This window comes from Anguilla rostrata, chromosome 4, assembly GCF_018555375.3.
Source record: "Anguilla rostrata isolate EN2019 chromosome 4, ASM1855537v3, whole genome shotgun sequence".
Lineage (NCBI taxonomy): Eukaryota > Metazoa > Chordata > Actinopteri > Anguilliformes > Anguillidae > Anguilla > Anguilla rostrata.
The window spans coordinates 9,561,562-9,576,334 of record NC_057936.1 but is presented as its reverse complement, the minus strand read 5'-3'; the positions used below and the strand labels follow the sequence as shown (position 1 = coordinate 9,576,334).

General features: G+C 39.0%; 1 long non-coding RNA gene across 1 annotated transcript in view; it reads right to left on the bottom strand.

The window, feature by feature from the left end:
• LOC135254271 (uncharacterized) overlaps positions 1-14,773 on the bottom strand; it is a 65,379-nt gene that overhangs the window by 21,523 nt on the left and 29,083 nt on the right. The window lies entirely within an intron of this gene.

Below are 14,773 nucleotides of genomic sequence, written 5' to 3'. Positions count from 1 at the left end.
TTTTTTTTTTTTACAATATAACTATTTTAATAGGACTTCTGCCAAAAAAGGTTGGAAATTATGTGCACAATCAGTATGCAATACACATTTATAGGAATGCGTTTCAATATACAGACATATTCGATGATGACGATGATGATGTAATTGATGAGACCACTGTTACCATTGAATATATCATTAATCATTAAAAGAAAATAAGCTTTTTAACAGTGGAAGGACTTATTTTAATTTAATTATATATATATATATATATATATATATATATATATATATATATATATATATATACATACATATATATAAATTCCAACCTGTTGAGCAAGCAGAACAAAAACAGGTAGGCAGACATTTTTCAATGTATTGTTTATTAGTGACATTTATCAGTATATTGTCACAAAATCATCTCACATGTATAATCAAAACTTAGACAGTGAAGGCAGGATTTGTTGTAAATATTGTGGTGTGTCCTCCAAACAAGAAGCAAACTCATTATTATGAAATACCTTCATGTGCAGTTGTGGGGATATGGCTGGGAGTATGCTGAAAGCTCAGTATGCTGTATATGTATTTATACATAAAAATATAAAACACCTGCTTGTATATGCCAGTAATAGCCTTGTAAAATCAGGTTAATGGATTCAATTGTAACAAGGCCTGTGATTAGAAAAATTCAATTTCTTTCAGTCTGAATAAGGGCAAAATTCAAATCAATTTAAAAGAGAAAAGATGAACCTTCAGAATTTAATAACTGGAGACAGACTAAAATTAATTGGCTGATGATGTCTGCAAGAATTAGTTCAGATTCTCATAATTGTCTATTAATATTTCCTGGCGGAGCACAATCCAGCCTGTACGTCACTCTGAAGGGACATTGTGCCAGCGCTAGGTGCCTGAATCAGCCGAACCTAAATGATGAGGCTGTAAAGTATACCAAAGTGATAATTGCGCTTAACATTAAGACCTTGAGTCCTTTGTGCCAGAGCTGCAGAAATGAAAGCGTTTGCTTTCAGGACCTCCGTGCTTCATTTACTGCCTTTGCTTATTTTGTGCGTTCCTAAAGAATGAAACCTTAATTGATTTTTGTGCAGTTTGACTCATGAAAAGTTGGAGTCCTTCCAAAAGCCTTGTGTTCATTTGTAACAATCTAAATTCCCAAATACCTCAGGGTCAAAACTGTTAGAGGGCGGCCATGAATGACCTATGGTGATCTGTATAATTCACAGATACTATTTGGGGCAAACTGCAATAGTAACCCAAGGAATATTATGAGATGTAGTTCATCCACTGATAATGCTCTCCATTGTGTTGAATACAGAGCTGAGATAAAATATAAAATAAAATAAAAACACAAGATATAAACGCCTAACTGTGAGCATGACTTGATTATTGTATTGTAAGCCATAACACTGTCCCCTCTCTTCAACAGACTTGAGTCGAATATAAAAATAAAATCTGGTTCAACCTAGCCTACACTGCACACCAGCCAGGGTTCAAAATACAGGGGAGTAGGGGGGAGCTCAGCCCCCCCAGAGCTCCCCCGAAAGAGACCTTAGCCCCCCCCTGTCTGCGATCGCACCCACCCTCTGGCCAATCACGACCCCCCCGGAAGCCAGAGTGTAATTCAAACCCTGACACCATCCTAGGTTAAATCAGAGAGGGACTTAGAGCACTGGGAACTTAATGAGCACTTGGCACCACTTAACACCAAGTGTTACCAGATATTCGTTTTAATATCTTTCCTGCTTGTCAGTAGCCCTTGCCATAAGAGTGTAATTTCATTTTCGTAATCCGGCCTATTAGTTTAAGATTTAGGGGGCTGGTTGTGGGTTAACACTGCAAAGTAGAGCAGCCTGGGATATTTAGTCCACTTTATTCCCTTCTTATCATGAAGGTCATTCTCTTATGAAGTGTTACAAAGTGGTGGTAGCCTTAAAGAAATAGCACAATGTTCACATATAATAAAAGACTGGTCCTATATCTTATATTTTACTTTTAAGAGAAATTTCTTACCTAATCTGCACAGTTTAGTGAGGGGAATATGGGTAGGGGTGATTTAACTAACTGTAAAACAAATAACATTTGTAAGTAAGAGTACTGAGTATTGATGAACAATGCAATTTTTTTTTTTTTTTTTTGCAAGTGTTTTTTTTTTTGTTACTCTGTGATATGGGAGTGCACATAAGTTCAACGTGAGTGTTATAATGTGTTTGTTCATTTTTTGGGTTTTTATTTTTCCAAGATTACTCTCATTTTCATTCGCAAGAGATGTATGCATGATTTGGGATTTAATAAAGGAAACAGGTTTTCTGGTAGTCACACCACCCAAATTTGATTTAAATCTCAGTAAAATAAGACATATTGAAATGCATATGTCTAAGTAATTTGATTTTTTTTTTAAATAAAAAAAACTTTTAAGGCCACCTTCTTCATCTATAGTTATTCAATATGTCCTCAATATTCCCAGTAACTGGGGGCATTTGCATTTAAGAACCCGCTAATAAATTCCCTGTGATGGCATTTTGGAAAGGTGCATATATGAATCCCAACTCTTACAAAATACATGCTTTTTCATTTACATTGAATGGGGTGGGATGGGGTGGGATGGGGGGGGGCTTCGGGTTGAGAAATTCCTTTTTGCCCCGATGCACACAAACACTCACGCTCTCTGCCTCTCTCCCCCCCCTCTTCAGCATGTTTCTAATGCTGCCTAATCCTGGCTGAAGACAGATGCAGTTTGTGTGTAAGAAATATCTCTTTGCTTTTTCTGCCTCAGTTCATTATTTTTCTTTCTTGTCACTTAGTGTGATAGGTTGGACAGAGGCGCGCAGATGAGCACTGAAGACACAGTCACAAGGCCTTAATCTAGTCTTTAATGCGTGACTTCAGAGATGTCATTTATCTTGTGACTGCAGCAGGCGTCCACAAAACTTTATCTCTAATAATATATTGATGGATTAAAGGGGTCAGGCAGGAGACCAGGCAAGAAAAATTGCTTATTGACATCAAAATACAGTGCCCCAAACCTGATAAACATAGGAACAGGAGAGTGGAGGGAAGCAAGGCGATGGGGTGGGGGGTGGGGTGTCTGGGTATTGTGAATGTTTGCACTTGGTAATTCCCCCCCCCCCCCATCACAAGAGCCTGTGGTGGCCTGAGCCCCCGGCTTGATAAAATCCTGGCTCTCCTGCTCGCTCACTGGCACCACACCGCCGCCGAAAGGAAGCGCCGGTGACTGCTAGGTTGCTTCCGGTTTATCTCCCCGCTCCTTATACCTTATTAATCACACTTAAGTACCGTGTAAGACTCAAGCGCTCGCAGGAGCGCGGAAAGCGGGGTTGCTCGCATGTGTGGCATAATCAAGAAAGAAGGTTTTCCTGCAGGAACTTTGGAGGCGTTTGGGTGCTGTCCTTCGTTTCCTTCTCGGTTTATTTTAATAACCTGGCCGCGTACATCACGCCCACGTTTGCCCATCTACCCCTGTTTACATCGCGAGCTTGTTGTGTAACTGTGAACCAATAAATGAAACGTGGACAGTTAATATATGGGTGGCCTCTCTTTTTCTGGTGTGTGAAACCAGAAAACATAAGGAATGGGGATAGAGAACTAATTCATCCAAATGAAGATGACCCTACTAAATAATTTCAGGTAGCCAATATGGGGTACGAACATGGGGTTATAATGAAGGCCCATGTTTTTGATTGTTGGATTTGAAAATAAACTGTAGCTCCACATCGTGACATTGCCTTTAACATGCAGGATGGTCTTTTTAGACTTGATGTGAGAATATTATCACCAAACAACCCGTATTATGCACAGATAATTTCTGTTGTATTGTTGCCCATTATTTATTCCTGTATATTTGGAAACATGATGATATATTTTATAAATGCCACAATTCACAAATTATTTAAAGTGATCCCATTCTGATCTATTGTACTTTGCAGTTTACCAAGACCTGCTACTTCCTATTGAAGCTTTTCAGACTGTAGTAGAGTAATAGAGCCAGTATGAACATGTATAGCATAAAATAAAACAAATTATAATCAGCTGATGATAATGGTAATATGATATATATTATGTTGTTAAAATATAATAATCTCCCAGATTCTGCCTATACAAGTGTATTTTCCCAGGGTATTAGAATGTCTCATTTCATTCAAGCAAGCAGGTATGTACAGGTATGTAGCAGTATGTAGCAGTCAAAAATATTTCTGTAATTGTTGTGTTTAGACTAGAATGTCTTGGCACATTAATTACTTCAGAAAATTTAAACAGTCTGGAAATTTTTTTTCTTTTGCTCATACACATACTGTGTATATTAAATGATATCCATATTCCTAAAGGACTCGATGTGGGGAGGATTACAGTTTGTAAAGTAAGGGTATATACGTATTATTCCTCCAACACTGCAGGTTTAGGAAGTCAAAATATTGGCTCATTCAATTTCACGGCCTTTTGGAGATATGAATACAAACAATTTGACATGGAGGGCTCACTCAAAAAAGCAAAAACTTATATCTGAGTTAAATCAGTTTTTTTCCACCCGAGGAGCACATTTTGAAATTTTTGACTCAATGGCAACTCCTGAGAATGTGATGGAGCATTAAAAGCTTACATATCCCTAGCAACCTTTGAATTCTAATGCTAAATTCATTTTCATTTTAGAATAAACTGATACACTGCAGTCCAACAGCACCTGAAACTTTAAAAATTGAGGCTCTTCATGGAACATAAATACAGAAACTCCCACAATGAAACATTTTTTGGGTTACATTTTTAGAAAACTAAATCATATAACTGGTAGTTTCACATTTCTGTCAGCACCATGAAATATAGCAAGCAAAATTTTTGTGAGGAAAAGTTCCACAGATTTCCTTTGCTTCTGAAAGATTTCAGTAAATCAGCACATGTTCTTAAAATTTGGCTTTTTCCCCCCTCGTGGCAGTAAAAATGGTTTTGGAGACTGTGGCAAGCAACTCCAAGCCCAAAGAGTGTCAGTTCTAACCCTTCACGCACTTTGCCAGTCCAGTAAAATTAATACACTTTACCATTACAAGATAAAGCTAGGGACATATTACACCAGGCATATCTGCAAGCCTGTAATACTACAGAGTCAGCACTCAATAAAAGACATTTGCAACCGGATGCTTCTCCTCTTACAACCCAGGCAAAAAGATTTAAAAGCGGCTAAATGAGGTTTGGCTGGCGAGGGAAAGGTGCCTGGTAAGCAGGGTGATGCTTACCTAAAATGACAGAGTTGTTTATGAGGAGCGAGGCTCCCCCGCTGCACGCCAGCACATATGAGGGACAGCTTATGATGGACACATCGGGTTATTTAGCCTCAAACAGTGAGCGTAATGTCGCCTCGCAATCGCAGCTGACAATCGGCAGAGATAACTCACGGAATTCTGAAAACACAGATTCTCTGTGTCCTGCCATCCCCACCACGTTCTGATTGCCGAATTCACGATCGTATCGTTTTCCTGAGCGTTTCTTGAAACTGCATCTCTGTGTTGCGTGCACTGCTCTCGGTGTTCAGGATTTCAATGTGATCTGGGATCTTTTTGTACTCCCGGAAAAATGGAAACTACAGAGAATCCGTTGGCACCAAAGTGAACATCAGCAGCTCAGTGCAGCATTCACGATTTTTTCACTTTTTTTTCATATTATTGCAGCACTTTTTATGAGTATATCTGCCACCAATGGAGCCATTAAAATGTAATCCTGCAACATGGTGTAGATAAAACATATCACATATTATATTCTGGCTACTGCTGCCAGAAAATAAAGGCAGTCAGAATGAGATTTACTGTGAAGATGAAAAAGAGGAAGAAATAGTGCTGATAATCAGACTCCAGTCAGTGCAGCAGCATTTATCATTAGTTTTGTTCATTTCGGTTATTTTCTGTCTTTAGCACTGGTACCACAGTGTAAACAAAACATCACTGTGGCCCTCTAATCCCCCAATATCCTCTAGTAATGGACTGATGAGGGCAGCAGGGAAATGGAAGTTTGAAACATTTAAATCTCATCGCTTTATATTCATATTTGTTTGATACACTTGCAACATTTCAGTAATTACAGGATAGTGGCCCATGCTATAAAACTCGTTTGGCACCAAATATACTGATATTTGCTATCGTCTTATTAAAATTACATTAAAAAATATGTCCCAAGGTTCTAGTGTAATAGTTTATGTAGTCGGACTAAACTGTTCAGTCTTCCCATTGGATCTTGGTTTGTCGTTCATACTGTGTTTGTGTATTTTGCCTGGCTAAATATTGGCTATTACTAAAAAGAACTCCAACCACAAATTTTACTTTAATGTTAGCTACCTAGACTATACGTTGGGGGATGCACAAAAGCTCCTTTGTGACGTTTGTCCCATATGTCAGAAAAAATGTACCAATTTCAGGTAAATTATTTGCCAGCTGCAATATGTCTAAAAAGCAAGCACATCATTATGGGCTAAAGCAAGCAGTCTAATTAAATTCTGTTGGTAAGAAGGTCTTTAGTTTCAATCTAAGAAAGCTAATCATAAATATTAACACATCGGCTTAACCGAAACATGAAGGCAACATATTTTGTCATCTTAATATCCAAAATATTCTTCTGTTTTAATTTGGTATATTACTGCGTGAAGAGTCTAGCCAAAACCATTCCACTTTTATTATGTAACCACTTGTATAACCAGATTGACCATTATATTGCAAAATATGACATACCTGCCACATATTTCACACATTTAACATTCAGTGAACTCCATAATGTTTGGGACAAAAACAAACAAAAAAATCTTGATTTGGCTCTGTACTCCATAATTTTAGATTTGTGATAAAGTTGTTGTTTGTACAAATTCAACCAAGGTTAAATAAAATTGTGGCTTTAGTGATTTTGTCTGCTATAGGTGGAATACCGACAGTTATGGACCCAATGGTGAATCTTGGGAATCTCTCTGATGAGAGTGAATTTGCAGTGGTATAACTGATATCGCAATGGTAAAAATGTTTGGGCAATGATAACAGAATGTAGGGTGCTTTGTGAGGAAAGTCTGCTTAATTTTACTTCTCCAATGACATGTGGGTGCACAGCAATATGATCACTTAATTCATTTTTTTTTAAATGTATTTATTTTTATTCCAATGGACCAATAATCAATCTACAATCAGTAATAAATCATTTTACTCACTGCATCTGCTTTTAACAAGACAAGCCATGTGGACAATTTTAACAGTTAAACCACTGTGATATTCATCATTTTTTATGAAATGTACAGTAAATCAGTTATAGAGATGTCTTGGTTCGTAAAGCTGTCTTTTATGGAAAGGGACAAAGCTGGGGGGGAACTCTTTTTGTGTCACTAAACACTATCTTCTGATCCCATCACGTTTTGCATCAAATGTGCTTCACTAAATAAGAATCTCTAATGATGGAGTTTTTACATCGTGGTCAGTTCTGGGCATGTCAACTGGTTCCAATACTCCTATGCAGCACTTTTGAGCCTGTTGTGTTCTAAAAAGCATCACATGCATGGAATCTTCTGCAGATAATAAAGGGATAGAACAAAATACCTGTGTGTTGTAAATCAGGTCTATGTCCCTGCTGGTGGTGAACTAAAAGCATATGAATTAAAGGGATGCTGAATCTGATGCATGAGCTACACTGAAAATCAACTGGGACCAAAAGGTGGAAAGTATGTCACACAAACACATCCACGGCCTCGAAAAAACACTTCAGATGCATTTTTCACTTTGATGGGCAAGTGGGAAAAGACAAAATGGATATAAAAGGGGAAAAAAAGGAATAATGCTAATAACAAAATAAGCCCAGACGGGCACTGGGGAGCAATGAAAAGAGCAATTTCCCTCATAAATAATTTTTCTCTCTTACTCTGTTCACCTAGCCACACACACCAAGTCAGGGCGAGCAGGGTTGACATACTGTAATCTACCTCTTGGCGTTGGTATATTAATGTTATTTCCATATTCACTGCCCTACCCCCTCATTCTAAATGCCCTGCACTTCAGAACGCCAGACACTGCAGAAACACAGCCAGCCACTGGGCCCAGCAATACCCCAGAGCCCATACGCCGGGGCTACATAATTCCAGGCTGCCTCATTATTTAGCATGTCACTGCTATTTTACATGCCAAAGCCTTTCCGCTGCCCTCTAATTTATCGCAGGAATATGAAATGGGCTGGGCTGGAATGGGGTCACCTGTGTCCTCAGAACATGGAAACAAACAAACAAACAAACAGATAAATCGATATACAGCATTTCAAGTCAAGGTGAAAACGTGTCAGAACATTTCGTTTTTAAGTGAGGAAAAAAAAACAGATCCAACAAAGGAGCACCAAGCTTGCATTAATTTCATTATTTCATTCATTTGTATAGCATAAACGGGAGTTCAAACTATTCTGAAAGGTTGCGTCTTTTTTGGGGCTGGCTTTGTGGACACTGACTCAGATGTAATTATTATTCAGTGTCAAGAACAACAAACACAACAGAGAAGTTAACCCGCTCTCATGAAAATGGTGATGAGGCCTAATATAGACTCTTCCGTGCTCAACTTTGATAAGGCATGACCCTCAATCCTTGTTGGTCAATAAAATGTTGCACTTTCAGCCAGAACCAAGTACTTAGCATAACCTTGTTTCCACCCCTAATTTTGGGCAGTTATGCCAGAAATCATTCATTACTCAATCATTACTCAAAAAGAATAACTGTTCACAGTTATTCACATCCATATTGCACTCATACAGATTACACTCTACTTAAGCAGCTGTAGAAAGAGGCATGATATGTTATGCCAAATTTTACTGAAGTAGTACCTCAAACATTTCATAATTCATTCTAATCATTGTCAAACTTGCCATTTTAGTATTGTTCAGTATTTAAATTAAACAAGTGCAATTTTTTTAATTAATAAACATCACTTAAATGTGGTGACCACATTTAAAGACAAGGAGCATTACAATTAAACTGACTGGAGGCTTAGTGTCCTCATTGTTTCGAAGAAAATTTTTGTTCACAATGCAAACAGCCATATTGCTGATCTTTGTTCAATGTGGCTTGTGAAACTGCATCTATAACAAAACTATGCATCTAATAAATCTGAGTGGTGTCCTTATCTACTTCTTCCTGGTAATCAATGAACAATTTCACACTGTTACAACAAATAACAGAAATGTTATTACAATTGATGGATGATGTCATTTAATTCTGCTTTTTTATCAAATGCAATAAACAAAACAACAGTAGATGCAAATGCCATTTGTCAAAATGTCTTTTCACCATGACTGAAATGTGATTCCAATTCAGTGCTTAGAAAAAAAATATGTCTCATCTGCTTTGAATAAATACAGTGTACCAAATGAGAAGTTAATCATTTGCACCACACTGGGTTTGAGTAATCCATAGAAGCTCAGCAAAATGCCATCTTAAATTGTCTGCATTGAAAAATATTATTCTATCAGCCAGAGGCACCCCTAACTCCACTCGTAGATAATACGGTGCTGGAAATCTTGTCTCATTCAACAGTGGCAATTATTTATTTATTGTTTAGTAGTGAGTCAATTCCGGACCATCTGCCAAAATCCTCTATAATCTTGAAAAACACATGTTCTTGATGGGAAGCAAAGAGAAAACCTCCGCTGCATGTTTAGTACAGTAACCACCAAATACAAAAGAACATGTACGCCCCCCCCCCCCTTCCCCACCACACCGCAGCCCCCCAAACACCACATTTCATATCTGACCCCACAAACATACAGGGAGAGGGAGAGGGGGGAAAAAAAGAAGGAGAGGCAGGGGCCATATGTCAGGGCGCTCCAGGATAGAGGGTTGCTAAGCGGTGTGAACATTCAGAAAAATGATGTTTTGTGACTCAAACATCTTGCTAACAGCAGCAGGGTCTGATCCAAGCATTATGTGGGAATACATCAGTGGCCTCACAACTCCCCCCTCCACACACACACACACACACACACACACACACACGCACGCACGGACGCAAACACACATTTTCCAATGCCAGTCCCCCACCCATGCTCTCGCACCCCACCTTCTTTCTGCTTCCTCTACAGAAGTAAATTATCAAAACTGCGTTTGAAAGTGAATGAAGGGTGACTCGCTCCCTCTCCCTCTCTCTCCCCTTCCTGCTTTGACATCTCAGTTTTTTTTCTTACTTGCCACCGTTTCTGGGGTAGGTGATAACTGCCGGTAATAGGATTAACATTGATTTCTTTTTGCAAGAACAGAGATGTGCCGGTTCCAGCTATTTATTGAACTGCCAGCTTTGAACTATCAAAACTGACTGCGGGAAAAGACCTAATGCAGCATTTTGAATAAAAGAAAAGCTTCTGTGCATTTATTTCTCTTTTTTGTTATTTCTTCCTTCTCTCTCTCCCTCTCTTTTTGTCATAGAGGGATGAAAGCGGAAGCAGGAGTCTGTTCTAAGCTTCAGTAATGACTTTATTCACTTGGATTTCTTTACCTTTCTGTTTAATACGTTTATGATTCCATCTCTGAGTTTGTTACTGAGTTTTGACTTCTTTTTCACCTTGAAATGCAAGCTCCATAGTTTTTCCCCTTTTTCTTTCCATCTTTTCTTCTTTTTTGTCTCTCTCTTTTTGGTATGAACCTCTGGTGTGCAGCAGCAACTGAGTTGCAGGCTCCCTTTGCAACGAACACACTTTTAATGCAGGGAACTCACACGGCAGTGGCAGCACAAGCTCGTCTACAAAAAATATTACCGCAAAAATGATGTTTGATTTCTGCAAATGAAAGCAGATGGCTGCAATGGGGAGGACGGGCAAAGGTCCTCTAGGCTCTGTGGAAATTGTGCAGGCCCCAAACATTTATCCAGTTCAGTTATCCTCCCATTCACCCAGTGTGTCATTATCCAGCCAGAGGCTGACTGATTTAGTTTTAATCCATTTATTTGAAGGGTAATGGGGGAGTTATTTACAGTCCTCCATCAGCTGTGCTGTTGACATTGTTCTAAGGCTTGAACAACATTCATTACAGTATTACAAAATAACACACTCCCACCTCCCATGGGTCAATTTCCCATTGCATCTCCCTACCCTGCCCATCCAACATTCCAAAAACTGCATTGCAAAAGTCACCTGAGGTAAGAAAACTGGCTGAGTAATTAACTAACTACATCCTACCTGTGTACTGGTACAATGCCCATAGTTAACAGCCTGTAGATTTCAGCACAGATGGCTTCTACCCCAATTAAACTTCTGGAAGAATTTATGAATATGCTCAGGCACAGCAGGGTCTGCAATATGCTGCCAAGGGGTAGGCCTACAGTTTATGCATGATATCAATGAGTGTTAGCACAGATACTGATGAGGGAGAAAATTCTAGCTACATGCTAAGCTACTACTTAAAAAGAAAGAGACTAATCTGTTTAATCTGTTGTCAGTGGAGTTGGATCATAGCATTATTACAGAGCATGCCAGAGCAGAGTAGCCTGTTGTACTCTAGCATGGCTACGTAAGTTAGCTTAATTTCACTTTTTTAACCTAGCTTTCCGCTGCATCTAGCGAGCCTTATATCTGGTGCGACATGAAGTATTTTTCCTCCTGACACATATGAGTATGTGCATTAAGACGTCTGTCAGCGATAATTGCCCATGTTGTTGGTTTAATGCACACATTAGACAGTGTGCAGAAAAGTAGAGAACTGAACAAGTAATCACAATGACAGTAAGTAACAACAAAGATAGCTTGCTAGACATCAAAAATGATTCACTTACAAACTTATATTTTAGCAATAATAATTTAAGAAAAATGTTCAATAAGTTCACTTGTGAGGACAGCCTACCACAAAGCACAGATACAGAAACATCGATTTCATGGTTTGTTTTTGTTATACAAAAAACACATCCTCCACCCACTCTGTCTCTAAAGTTACCCAGACAGGTGCTCTAAACACACCATGTGACCATTTTCCAACAAAGCTGCACTATTTGTATTAACTGAGAAATGATTCAAACCAATGGGACTTAAAGATGGCCAGCCCTCCAGAATCAGGAAGCTTGCCTGAGGTCAGTTAGTCATAGTATGAACTGATAGGAGAGTAGCCATGTAAGGTCACACTCATTCATTCTCAGTCTGAGAGAAAGTGGCCTTAATCGTCTCTTCACCTTCAGAAAACATTTATGTGCCTTGGCAATGTCGAAAGTGAGGTATAACAATGCTGGTGAAGCGTGAGGTCATTTACATTACCTCATACTAAATCAAATGATTTCAGGTCAACTTTTAACCATTATACTAGAGCATATTGCATTATTGTCCCCGAACACATTGGAAAAAAACTTGATCCGTTATCCCAATGTGTACTAAAAGCATTTTATTCATTTTCCTAAAGCACATGGAATTTCTATTTTTCTATAGCATTGTTGCAGAAGTCTATAATCAATCCACACCTCTCTTTAACATGCAAATAAATGCAATAACACAAACGGGCAAATAATTTTGCTGATTTCTTAAGTCCCCAAAACATGTTTTTATGGAATAAACAAACCAAAAAAAAAACAATAAACACTTGTATTTAATTATTTGTCAAAGTTGAGGGCAGATGTTGACTGAATCAAGGCTAGACTACTGAGCTGGGTCAACATGACCAGTGTGTCGTGTTTGTTTATCCCTAAAAATTATGTTGCAGTCATTCTGACATAACAGTCGGTCACAGGCTAGTGTGATAACCCTGGGAGGGAGATGCGGCAATGCCAGGGAACACCGGTCTGTCACGTGGAGAGAGAGTGCACCCACAAAAACATGAAAAAAACCAAACGCCATCTTCACCCTTCCCCCTCACGGGTTCCAGGTAAAAACAATTAACTAAAACAACAAACTAAAATAACAAAGACAAAAGAAAGCAAAACCGAGTAGCAACGTTTCAGTTCCCCGCTCGTAGCTGGCCAGATTTTCACCTGGCCAGCTCTTCCCACTTTTCAGTGTGCGGTTCACTTTTTTTCCCCCCCGTCTTGTTAAAAGAAACAAAACTGAAATTAAAAGCACCTCAAATAAAGAAACTCGCTCTCTGTGTCAGCTCCCAGTCTTAGCCCCAAACTGTGGAGAGCAGCACACCTTTAAGCACCTGGGCTGATTAGCTAACGCAGCACAGGTGCGTGTGCTGTCTCCACCAGCCGGTGCAGCCGAGACCAACCCGCCTCTTTGGCAGACCGAATACTACACAGTCCTTGCTTAGAACATGCTGGGTTTTATGATGTGCTCTCTGGGATGAGTCAGTCTCCTTCAGTCCCCCTCCCAGCACCCTCAGCCTAATTGCTCGTGAGTGAATCCATTGATTATTGATACAAATCAGCTGGAGACTGTGATTACAATTAAGACCAAGACAGGAAGTAATTGCCTGCTAATCGTCATGTGCTAAGCATTTATCACTGCACCCTACCAGCCTCCATTGGGGTCAGTCATTCATTCATTCATGTTTAGACTTGAAAAAGGGAAGGTTATTCATCTCCGACCCAACACAATCTCATATGACATTTTTGAAACTTTTGAGCAAAGCCACTGGATCACTTCCATGTAATTGGTTTGGCCTCCAGTGACAACTTTAACATTCAGTCTGTCTCATTTATATTTTGAGAATTAATTTGCATATCATATCATACTAGAATGTGAAACATTCTTCAATAAATGTGAACATTCAATTTAAAACACATACGTGGAGACTGCTGGCTGGTTCATCCTGTTAAGGTACTGTTCTACTGAGTAAATATGAGCTGTATCAGTCATCAACCTGCCAGTATACTTACCAGTCGAGCGAGGGATATAAGTCTGTGTGATGTCTGTGCCTTATTGGGCACCAGTTACACATGAAGTGTCCTCCTGCAACTCAATGTATGTTTAAACCTCTGGATTTCTTCCATAAGTACATGACATTTCGGATACCTTTTTTAAAGTAAACCAATTTTTGCAACAGAGTCATAACAAAATTTAGCTTAAGGCCCAAATTTGGCCAGGGCAGAACTGTGTAAATAAACTCAAAAAACAAAACATTTTTTTTTTATTGTTAATTTGCTCAGCAGGATATTATCTAGATGCACATGCACACCCAACATTTTTTATACAAATTTAATATGTTTACTGAATTAAGGTTAAATATTTTGAGTACAATGCCCCCTGGGATTTGAATGGCCTGGTTACATGCCCAGTTTTTTTTTTTTACTTGATTATCATGCTGTTTTACATTCTATACTTTCCATAGCAGTGTGTGAGAACAATTTTGACTTCCTCAATTTAGCTATGTAGCTATTCATAGGTGTGGTGAGATTAGGTAACTAATTGTAGAAGAGCACAGAATAACACACAGATACTCAAAATTAAACATGTTCAGCCAGGCATGCCTTCTTTCCAGTAAAATGTGTAATTAATCAAATAAAAGAACAGCGAGAGCATTTGAAATGAACATTTGAAATAGCCACCTAACCCAGGAATTCACAGGTAGTAAAAATCCTCAGCTTGTGTTTTCCACAGGCCCAGTCCAACCCCCTCTCCCACTCCCCCCTTCAAACAGCACGTCTGTTACAATCAGCTCAGGCCAAATGAAAAACAACTACCTCTGTCACTAAAGATGTCCATCTCCTGCCCCCCAGAACGCCTGTCAGTCTGCTAATGTCCCCTGACAAAACAAGCAGTGAATTAGTATCGCTAGTAAAAAATAAATAAATACCATGGAGAGGGCAAGAGAGAGAGAGAGAGAGAGAGAGAGAGAGGGAACTCATCTGTGTCCTAG